Source organism: Medicago sativa, chromosome 4 (genome assembly GCF_051527215.1).
Source record: "Medicago sativa cultivar Bolivia chromosome 4, Bolivia_mono, whole genome shotgun sequence".
Taxonomy (NCBI): Eukaryota; Viridiplantae; Streptophyta; class Magnoliopsida; order Fabales; family Fabaceae; genus Medicago; species Medicago sativa.
In genome coordinates, this window is record NC_140752.1 from 97290873 (window position 1) to 97301003 (window position 10131).

A 10131-nucleotide genomic window follows, 5' to 3' on the forward strand; every position below is an offset into this window, starting at 1 on the left:
CACCCCTTCATGAAATGTGAAAGTTGTGTTGAGAAAGAAAAGAGATAGAAAAGGAGGGAAAAGGGGAAAAAGAAGCCGTGACTCATGAATCATGTGACGGAAAAAGAAAAAAAAATACTAGCAGTTGCGAAAGAGATGCAAAATAATAATACGAGGAAAAAAGTAATATGAAGATAGAAAGATGGACCTCCGATTTCCAAGTCTTTGGATATAGTTGTAGCGCATATGTGGTAGAATTATGGGAAATAGTTCTTGAAAGATGGAGCTTAGCTCATGATCGAAAATTCGAGATACATAGCAGTTGAGTTACGTGTTGATTCTGAAGTGGTGGTCAGGAATACTCAAGCTAGGGTAGATTGTTCAAATGTTAACGTGTATCAATTCTATCATCAAACCAATTGTTGTGTAAATATTCTGAATGAATGAGTTGTGATCAGAGCCGGTTCTAAGATTTTTTTTTGCCCTGGACGAATCAATAAAGTTGTGCCCTTAGTTATTCGAACGTCTTTCTTCTTGCATTTTTTATTGCAAAAGATTTATTCATAATCAAGGTTCTTTAAAAATATATTTTCAATATAATTAATCAAAACAAGTTAAAAAGAAATATATCTATCTATATACTATTAAGTAAAAATAATAATTTTGGTGCTCCTTAAAAAATGGTGCCCTGGACTGCCGTCCCTCGAGCCCACCCTCATGATCAATTTTTTGGTGATCATGGTTCTATTTGATTTAGTATCAACAATCGCATGCTCAAATGAGTCATCTTATTGTTGTTGGTAGATTAATTTCTTTGTAGTTTGCTTTCTTTTCGGAGTTCTAACCCCTCAATTTTGTGAAAGATATAAAATTGAGGAGTGTTTGTCATTCAAACAATCTTGAGAGGAGGTGAGTGTAATGTTTCCAACAACTAATTTGAGTTTCAATACTTGATCCTTTAAAGCCCATCTAAGAGCATTGTCCCCTTCTTTGAATTCATCGTACACTTTTCATCAAAAAATAGACCTTACAATCTGTTCAAGAACACTTCTCAGTGCTCATGATTTTCTATAAATTATATCTTGATTCCTTTGTAGACAATTAATTTTTTTTGGGAATGTAAGGATAATATTTGTGAAAAAAGTTACTACTATTTGTTATATGATACGACAATCTCCTTCTATTGAACTAGTTGCAGCTTTCAGTCAAAAAATTAAAATAAAACCAGCTGGATTTATTGGGGTAGTAATCAGTGGTGAAAAGGAAAAAAATATGTATTTCAAAAAAGGGCCCAACCGGGTTCGAACCGGTGACCTCTTGATCTGCAGTCAAATGCTCTACCACTGAGCTATGGACCCGTTTGATGATAATCATGTGTCCATATAATATAATGTATATAAAATACATTTAAAACTCATCCAATTCAAATTCACCGTTAAGGTGACCCCAGCCCTAAGATAAGTTTACATAGACTATATACTTTTTTTTAAAGATGTCAAAATGAAATATATTAACTACAAAAAGATCTTAACCGACACAGTGCAATGTGAAGAATGAAAAGTCAATGCAAAGAGAAATTATAAATCAGATACCAACAAAGCAAAAAAGACCATATCACAAACATTAGCCAAAAAACAATACATAAACACCAACTAAGTAATATAACTCAAAGACCGAAGAAGATTAATACACCGTACATGAAACTCAAAAGTTAAATTATCATTCTTAGTTTTCAACCTGCAAGAGAAGCTTCACTTTATCAAATAAATGAATCAAAGATAACTCTTGTCTGGGATAGATGTATGTTGTTGGATGTGTGGGCACTAGTATTTACACCCGTGCAACGCACGGGAAGAAAATTAATTATGAGAAGATTAATTATAAATATACATATTTTTATATACTTGTAGTTTGTTATACCTAATATGAAATACATTTAATTTTTTTTTGACAGAATGAAATACATTTAATATTGATTAACATATATGTATATCTCAAAATTCACTATTATTTGTTAATCCAACAAACAAAATTTTTAACTCATTTTATTTTCAAACCATAAGTATATCTTACAGGCCCCGTGTTTTTGGAGTGCGGATTGAGTTGTGTATGAATTGTTTCTAAATCCTCTTAATTTTTGATGAGATAATTGTTCACTTAAAGATATATCCTCCTGACCTCCGCTTAACCACATGTATTTTCTTTATAAAGTCCCCATAAATTTAATAGCCACGTGTAAAGATTTGACTTGATTGATATGTATTATATCTATTTTTTTAAATAATGTATTATATCTGCTCATTTAGTAAATATTTGACTTGTATTATATCTACTTATCTAGTCGCTAACCAAAAAAAAATACTACACTACCAATTCTACGATCAAAGCATTACCCTTGAAGTAGCTAAACTACCTCCAATGCAATTCAAAAGTTGAATATGATTACATGTCAAATCATGTAGTGTTGTGAATCAACCAAATGGTTGAAGTTTAAAAAATGAGACGCTTAATATTTAAAATTCATCAATATAAATAATAAAGAAATAATGAAGTTGAAAACAATTGCAAAATGAATCAGCGTCATGCTTACACCAAGTATTGCAACAAAAGTGTTATCGAATGATGCGACATAACCAAATAACATAAGGCAAGAGTTAGAGATGCACTTGTAGATTTAAGTACAATACATGCCCACATAAGAACATAACTCCAGATAACAAAAGAAAAAAAAATCAGGTACATTGCTTTCCTTGTGTATAAAAAGTTAAAAAAACCACCACCAGATCTTGCATAATTCCAACTGATCAACCACATATTCAAATTATAAAAAATTGCTTTCATTTTTGCCAAAATGGCCTTGTGTGTTAGGAGGAAGAAACAATATAATTTTGGTCTGGTTGGTGTATGGTTTGTGTTTTGTTGTATGATTGTGAAAGTTAAATTTGACTACAATTGTACTTTAACGATTTTATGATTAATAAGTGGATAGTTTGAGGAAGTTTCATGCATTTGTTACTAAAAGTATGAGCTAAATTAGTCTGTTATTAAGATATAAACATGTATACATTCACAAATATGTTACAGTCTCATCATGAGTAATACTAAATACACGTTAAAATCATTCAAATGTCATATTTAAGCTAGTATTGTATCTTCAAAAACGCTTGTGATTGCTTCTGAAAGCGAAAACCATTGGCATAGAATCATCAGCAGACCAAACAAAGATACGATAAAGTTGCTGCTAACTCTTAAGCCTTGAAGTGCCTTGAAAAATCCATCAATTGGTGACAATCCACCCATCCCAACACTAATGAAGCTCACTAAAACCTTCTTACCATTGTAGTTTGAACCTTGCTTGTGGAAGTTATCAATAAATCATAACGCTATTGTACGTTTATCATATGCATAAAATTGAAAATTAACATAATCTATGAGATGCACATAACTCTTCCTTAAGCCCAAATAGTGACTCAGAACTTGATCGCCATCAAAAGAAGTAAAAGTTATTTAAGAATTTTGATTAGCCCTCCAATGCATTAAGAGGTCTGTGGGCCTGATTTGAAGTGCTCATAGTTTCAATTATATTTAGTTTGGCTCATATGAAAGCTAGAATATATGGGAAGCTCATTTGAAATGCATATAGTTGAAGACTGCATGGGGAAAAAATCCTTATAAAATTGGAGAAAACAACATATGGCAATAGATCAAAATGTACTTCAATTATAGTGAATATTGAATAAAAGGAGTAGTTAACTGTCAATAGAAGAGTGTGGCAAGAAAAAATAGTAGAAAGAGGGGGGAACTTGATCCGATTTGAATTTGAATTGTGGGGGTGAGGAATCTTTCACGGAAAAGTATATGAGGTTCAGGAACCATACAACCTGTTTTTGTCATACAGCTCTGAAGGAGTGTATAGAGAAAGATTCCTGAATAAAAGTAGCAGTAGCTAAAAATGTCTACTTTATTATTTTTGTGAGTTAATAGGTGGATGCCTTTAAAATCTGACACATGTTTAGATTAAATAAACATTTTAAACATGTTGCATAAAAAGTATGATATAACAATTAGCAAATAACTTAAGTAAGTTTGAAAAGGTAAAAATTCAAAATGGGAGAGACATATGGCTTAAGAGATTCAAATTTTGAAAAGTAGACAGAGTGGGGAACTTAATTAAGTTTGGCTATAAATTGCAGCAAAGTAAAACCTGCTTTTGTAGTTGTGTAACATTAGAAGCTTTGAAGGAGTGTGGAATAAGATTCTTGAAAAAATAGCACAAATATAGGATGTATGGAGAAGATGCTTTCTGATTAAGTCAACTTGTGTCTAAATTGGGTTAAAAAGTTTGGGTTGTAAGCAAATAAATTGGGGTCAAACTTGCAAAAAAGGATTAATTCTGATCAATCACAAAATGTCAAAATTCATGAAGCCAAGAATGGTATAGTAAACATGGCCTAAAATTATCAACAAAAAATGAATACAAACCACAAGAAGAACTGCTCATTACTTAGTCTGCTACTATACTATCTATTAATGGATTCCATACAATACACAATTTGCTTGTGTTTCTCTTTTTATACATGGATGACATCACAAAGCACAATTAATAGCATATACTATTGACTACACAAGAGAGGTCACATAATTCCCTAATATGAAGTTTTAAATGCAATACCTGCAATGGAACCAAAAGCTTCAGTAGCATCATCTCTAACCATTGGATTATAGCATCATCATCTCTTAAGTATATTGGATAGAGCAGCTGAAGCAACTTTGTCTTGCAATTGGCCCTAAACATACGGAACATAAAATTACAACATTGATATTAATTAACTCTGAGTGGAACAGGTGTACTCAAACTTACGCAGCACCATTAAAACAGACATAACATTACTACCTGAATAACTTGTTGAATTATTGTATTATTAAACTACTGAAGAACAACAGACTTCTTTTGTTTTTCTTGTTTAAAACAATTGACTTCTTTTGACATGACAATTACATGTTTATTCTACTCCAAGAAATATAATATAATGGCTCAACATTTAAAAGTATGAACAATACTTAAACTTTAAAGTACTTAATTTTTAAAAAGGGCCAGCATATATCCCCGTGGAACCCTCTAGATTAACCTGATGTTTTCTCATGCAAAGTGCACATCTTATGACTTATGTGCAATTCATACAAACCTTACTGCATCTTGTTCATATATTAATTAATAAAACCATCTAGCATACAATGATAATGAATCAAACAAACCTTAAGTGAGGGACTTTTCATGAGAAATATACCTCTTGGAAGAAAAATAACTCTTCTGGTCCACTAACTCAAAATGGCAAAGAGTAAATCTGTACAAAATATTTCAGGTAACAATAAGTACAAAGACATGGACTTTTCATGAAATTACTTGTAGAAGAATATAATAGCTAATAAAAATCTAATAAAAATATCAACAATGAAGAAACTATAATCTTATCAAGCAAGCAAGCAAGCAAAATGATTATGCGACAAAAACAATCTTCCGATGTCAAATTAGAAACACATACATTATTCAACACTAAAAAGACATAAATATGTTTAAAATATGTGATTAATTTTTTAACACAGAAAATATGTCAACAGAAAGTCACTAATAAGTTAAAAATTTCACACTAATGTCGCATGGACCAACAAAGCATCTTGGGTTTGACTTTGAAGATAAGAACCGAATATTGCAGATGGGTTTAAAAACCCTTTTTTTTTTTGTAGAAAGAGGGTTCTTTTTAAAAAGTGTTAACCTATAAATGGCATCAAAAAAAATCTTTCAGGAAGTCTATTTCTGACATCTAAATTATGGAAAGAAAATAACAAAATCCTTCCAATATGCATACGCTCCTACCCCAACTAATGCAGTAGATGCAGAACAACACAAAACAATCATGTTAAGTTTTAGTCTTAACTTCACATTTGGATACACTAAAATGTAAGTTCCAAACAAAACTATAAAATCATATTTAAGCAAAAGTGACAGCAAAATGATTTTTTAAAAAGAATCTAAATTAAGTTAGAATAGAGCCAAAAATAAAATAGGAGTATCACTATTGATTAGAGGAAAAATACCTTTGGTTGGATTGGTATCAACTACCTGAAAAGTACAAAGCAACATAGCATTATTGGTAGCAGAAGCAAATCAAACAAATAAAGAACCAAGAAAGTTGAATCATCACTATAATCATCTTAGTTCATCTACTTGTAAAATAAGAAGTTTACAAACAGTGAATCTTAAGAAACACCTACTTGTAAAATAAGAAACACCGTAAAAAATATATGAGAACAATAAGAAGAAAGCCTTTAAAACTACAACAAAGTACAATTTTCGCTGGGCCTCACCATGAATGGCAAAATTCTAAAGGACAGCCGAGATACCATTTTCGGCCACAAGAGAATTCTTTTACTACTGTGCTCTTATTTCTTCTTCCATGATGTGCTGAAAATAAAATAAAATAAAATAAGGTGAGATGGTGGAAATGGTGGAAACACAAAGAGCATAGAGAGATCAGTGCATAATGTGAAAATATACAATGGAGATTCTGCACACAACAATAAAAAAAAGATTATTTTTAGGGAAAAAAAAATGAATCTTGTGCTTGACTCTAAATAAATGAACCAGCATATTGTATACATAATGAGCTAGTAAAATGAAGTTATATAGTATTGTAAAAAACACCATTAAAATCATTAAAGAGTCACACCTAAGATCATCTACAAAGAAACAAAATGCAACAAAATAAACCAAAAAACAATAGAAGCTCACCTGGATGTGTAAGTAGCCCTCATAACACATCCCACTCATATAATCTTGAAACCTTCATTCAGACACTTTTACAAACACCTTGTGGGTTGAAGAAATCAGCAGCAGTGCATTTAAAAAATTGAAATAACTAATTAAAATCTTGATTCATCGCATAAATACTACCAAAATTCGATAACCAAATAACATGAAGAACTTTACTTGAAAGTATAATCCAAATTAATGGAAACTGAAATTGGGGTTTCTTTTGAGGAAATTCTACCACCAACTAATACAACAACTCAGTTCTCGTATTGGTTCAAAATCAAAAGAAAAAATTGAGGTTTCAGCAAAAGCATCAAAACAACCGTGAATGTGAACAAACAATTGAACATTCAACAAAAGAATAATAATAATATGGAATCAATTCATGAAATAAGAGATGGAAAGCAAGATGAAAACTCTTAGCACATTTTTAACTTATAGGGAGATGAACGAATTTACCTTATCATAGCTACTGATTGTTCATTGCTGTCAAAAACATTCAAAATATGAAAAATGAGAAAAACCCAAGCAATAATTTGAACAATAAAAAAATAACGAAATTAAAAAATGAGAGAGAGTCACTTACCCTTAAAGATCAAATCTGGTGTTGTAGATCCGTGTTGTACAATGGTTGAACCAAAAAATCTGAGGAAAAATAAAGAATGAAGAACTCAATAGTGAAAGAAGAACTCCATGTTTATGTTTATGTTGATGAGGAAAAGGGTTTGAAAAAGAAGGAGAAGAAGAAACAATGAAAGGGAAGAATAAAGAAAACGAAGAGAGAAGAAGCGGGTTTGAGATTATGAGAGAGAAAAAGAAATTTGCAGTTAGTGTGAGAAAGTGGGTATATGAGGTATGACAGTATGAGTCTTTGAGGAAGTGAATAGATATTTTTCCTAAAATTGTGGATTTGAGTGCATCTTCTTTGTATTTTAGTGGGGATTTGAATTTCAAAAGAATGAGTTTGGCGCCTAAGCCATGAGAGCTAAATTTGGAAAAAAAGAGTGTACCTTGTAGTTTTTGTGATGTATAGGTGGATGACTTAAAAAATTGACACTTGTCAAAACATACCTAAAACTGGTCTTCTAATAGTCTAATATTAAGATGTGCATACACAAAAAATTTAAAAACTTTTTTTTAGTAGTATAATGTATATAGTTGACATTTTGACTATATGACTTACACTTCTCACAAATCATTTCTCTCTTGGCCCACACATATTATCATATATCTCTAATTTTTTTTAAGGAATCATAAATCTCTAATTATTTCTTGATAATATAAATATTATCAAGAATCAAATGCTGCGAAATCGAATGGGAGATAATCGGTTAAATGATTGTTTTGTTATTTATATAAAGAAAGATATTTTTACTGATATTAAAAATTAGAAAATCATTCAAAATTTCCATAATACAAAAAATCGTAGGATGACAATTATTAATGCTACAAATTTTTATATATGGTACCCCCACTATTCAAAAATCGTGAATCTGTCACTGACTAAAAAATGCAACCATTCCTTTCTTTTTAAATAATCAAACACTATATAATTATAATGTGATATAATTATATTTTTGTTGATAACTAACTTTCATATTTAGAGAATCGATGACTTAAAAGTGCAAGAAGAATAGACAAACAAAAGGAATTGAGAAAAGTAATAAAGTAATGAACAAATTAATATCTCAAACTTATTAAAAGGAGTTCGATTTTTTAAACCAAAATCTTCAATCAATGTAATCATCCTATAATTTTTGTTGTTGTAAATATCAAGTATCGCCTCTCTCACAATTATTTTTTAATGACAAATGTTAGTAGTTAATTGTTTTGTTGTGTTAGTTTTTTCTCTTTGTAGGAATTTAAACCATGGACCTCCACTTCTTAACCCTTACAATTAAATTGTCTTAAAATATATTTTCTAGTCATTTTTTCAATTTAAGCCTAGGCGCAAAAGATTTGCGTCCAATCGCAATAGAGTTGTACGAAGTGTTTTGGAGTTGTTTTTACGCCCAAGCGCAACCCATGCACCCTGACACAATTGCATGGTGAGGTGTATAGAATGCAGTTTTATGCATTTTTAAATGACAATTTTGGGGAACAAAAAATGAAGACTCTTAGAAAAGTGTATTTATACAAAAAAAAAATACTAATGATTAATCAAAAGAAAATTGTTGTTCACACATTAGAGAAGGCTGGGACACACATGTAAAATACGTTTTTGTCCCCTCGGCAGTTAACTGTCGAGGAATTTGAAATCCGGCTGCAGTTAACTGCCGAGGAATTCCTCGGTAGTTAACTGCCGAGGAAAGCATTTATGCAGACAGCAGGTCCTGCATTAATGCTAACCCTTACCAAGCCGTTTTTAGGCCAGTTTTGACCTGTAATTTCACCAGAGCATTTCCATAGGCAATTCAAATTATACAACAATGAAACTCGGTCATAAACAAGAAAAATACAATATCTTTTACATTTGTCCATAATTAAATCAAACCGACATTTGGTTCAAACCACACAAAAGTTTGAAATTCATCAAAACGGAACATAGTGTCCATAATCAAACAACACATTACAACACATTACAACTGTAAAACAACACATTACACATCATTAAATTAAATCCCTACTTACATTCATTACAATTGCATATGGAACGAACATATATATATATATATATATATAATACATTATTTTCCACCATATTCCTAAACATAAATCCGACGTCGCTATCGTCTTTAATAATCCAAGGCATATAGCTTGCCGTTTTCCATGCGAATTCATCTCTATCTTCTCCTAGGTCTATCATTGGCATTAGAGCAGACAAGTGACGTGTATATTGATTTTCACCAAGATGCTCAAAATAAGTGTTAAGTTGTGTCTTCAAATCATCAATAGAGTCCGTCGGTGTTATCATAACCTTAACCGTCTTTTTAAACGAGCAATACCTAACACGACCTTCAATTCTTGCAACCTCTGACATGTTTCACTTGACAAAAGTTTTAACAAAATAATCATAGATTAGAACAAAATTAAATGGAATGTAATAACGAATAAATCAAATGCGTAAACATTAATAAGCCATAAATAAGTATTGCACTAGTTTCAAGTAAATAAAAGTCATATTATCATATATATCAATATCAATTACATAATGCTACTTATATATTGGCCACAAAAAATTGGCATTACAATTTTGACCCCAAAATATACGTCGGTGTAATTTCTATAAAAAAAAAGGACTAACACCGACAAAAAATCCCTTGTTAAAGGCCAAGTGATTGGAGAAGATCAAGTGACATAAAATCTTCCTCATCTTCCGCAATAACTTCAAATTGTTGCTT

General features: G+C 31.0%; 1 long non-coding RNA gene and 1 other non-coding gene across 5 annotated transcripts; both read right to left on the reverse strand.

Annotated features, from left to right (window-relative positions):
* Positions 1-1265: 1265 nt before the first annotated feature.
* TRNAC-GCA (transfer RNA cysteine (anticodon GCA)) lies at positions 1266-1337 on the reverse strand. The gene has a single exon. It is a non-coding gene; the product is annotated as a tRNA-Cys (tRNA).
* Positions 1338-3001: 1664 nt separating this feature from the next.
* LOC146934344 (uncharacterized) lies at positions 3002-7763 on the reverse strand. 4 transcript variants are annotated; one of them, XR_015007740.1, is made up of 8 exons: positions 7377-7763; positions 7250-7276; positions 6770-6847; positions 6346-6442; positions 6076-6100; positions 5268-5324; positions 4652-4766; positions 3002-3329 (listed from the first exon to the last, which is right to left on the reverse strand). It is a non-coding gene; the product is annotated as an uncharacterized LOC146934344 (long non-coding RNA). The 4 variants fall into 4 exon arrangements; XR_015007739.1 differs by having other exon boundaries at positions 3002-3629; positions 7377-7761; XR_015007741.1 differs by lacking the exon at positions 3002-3329 and having other exon boundaries at positions 4416-4766; positions 5236-5324; positions 7377-7759.
* Between the last annotated feature and the right edge of the window lie 2368 nt (positions 7764-10131).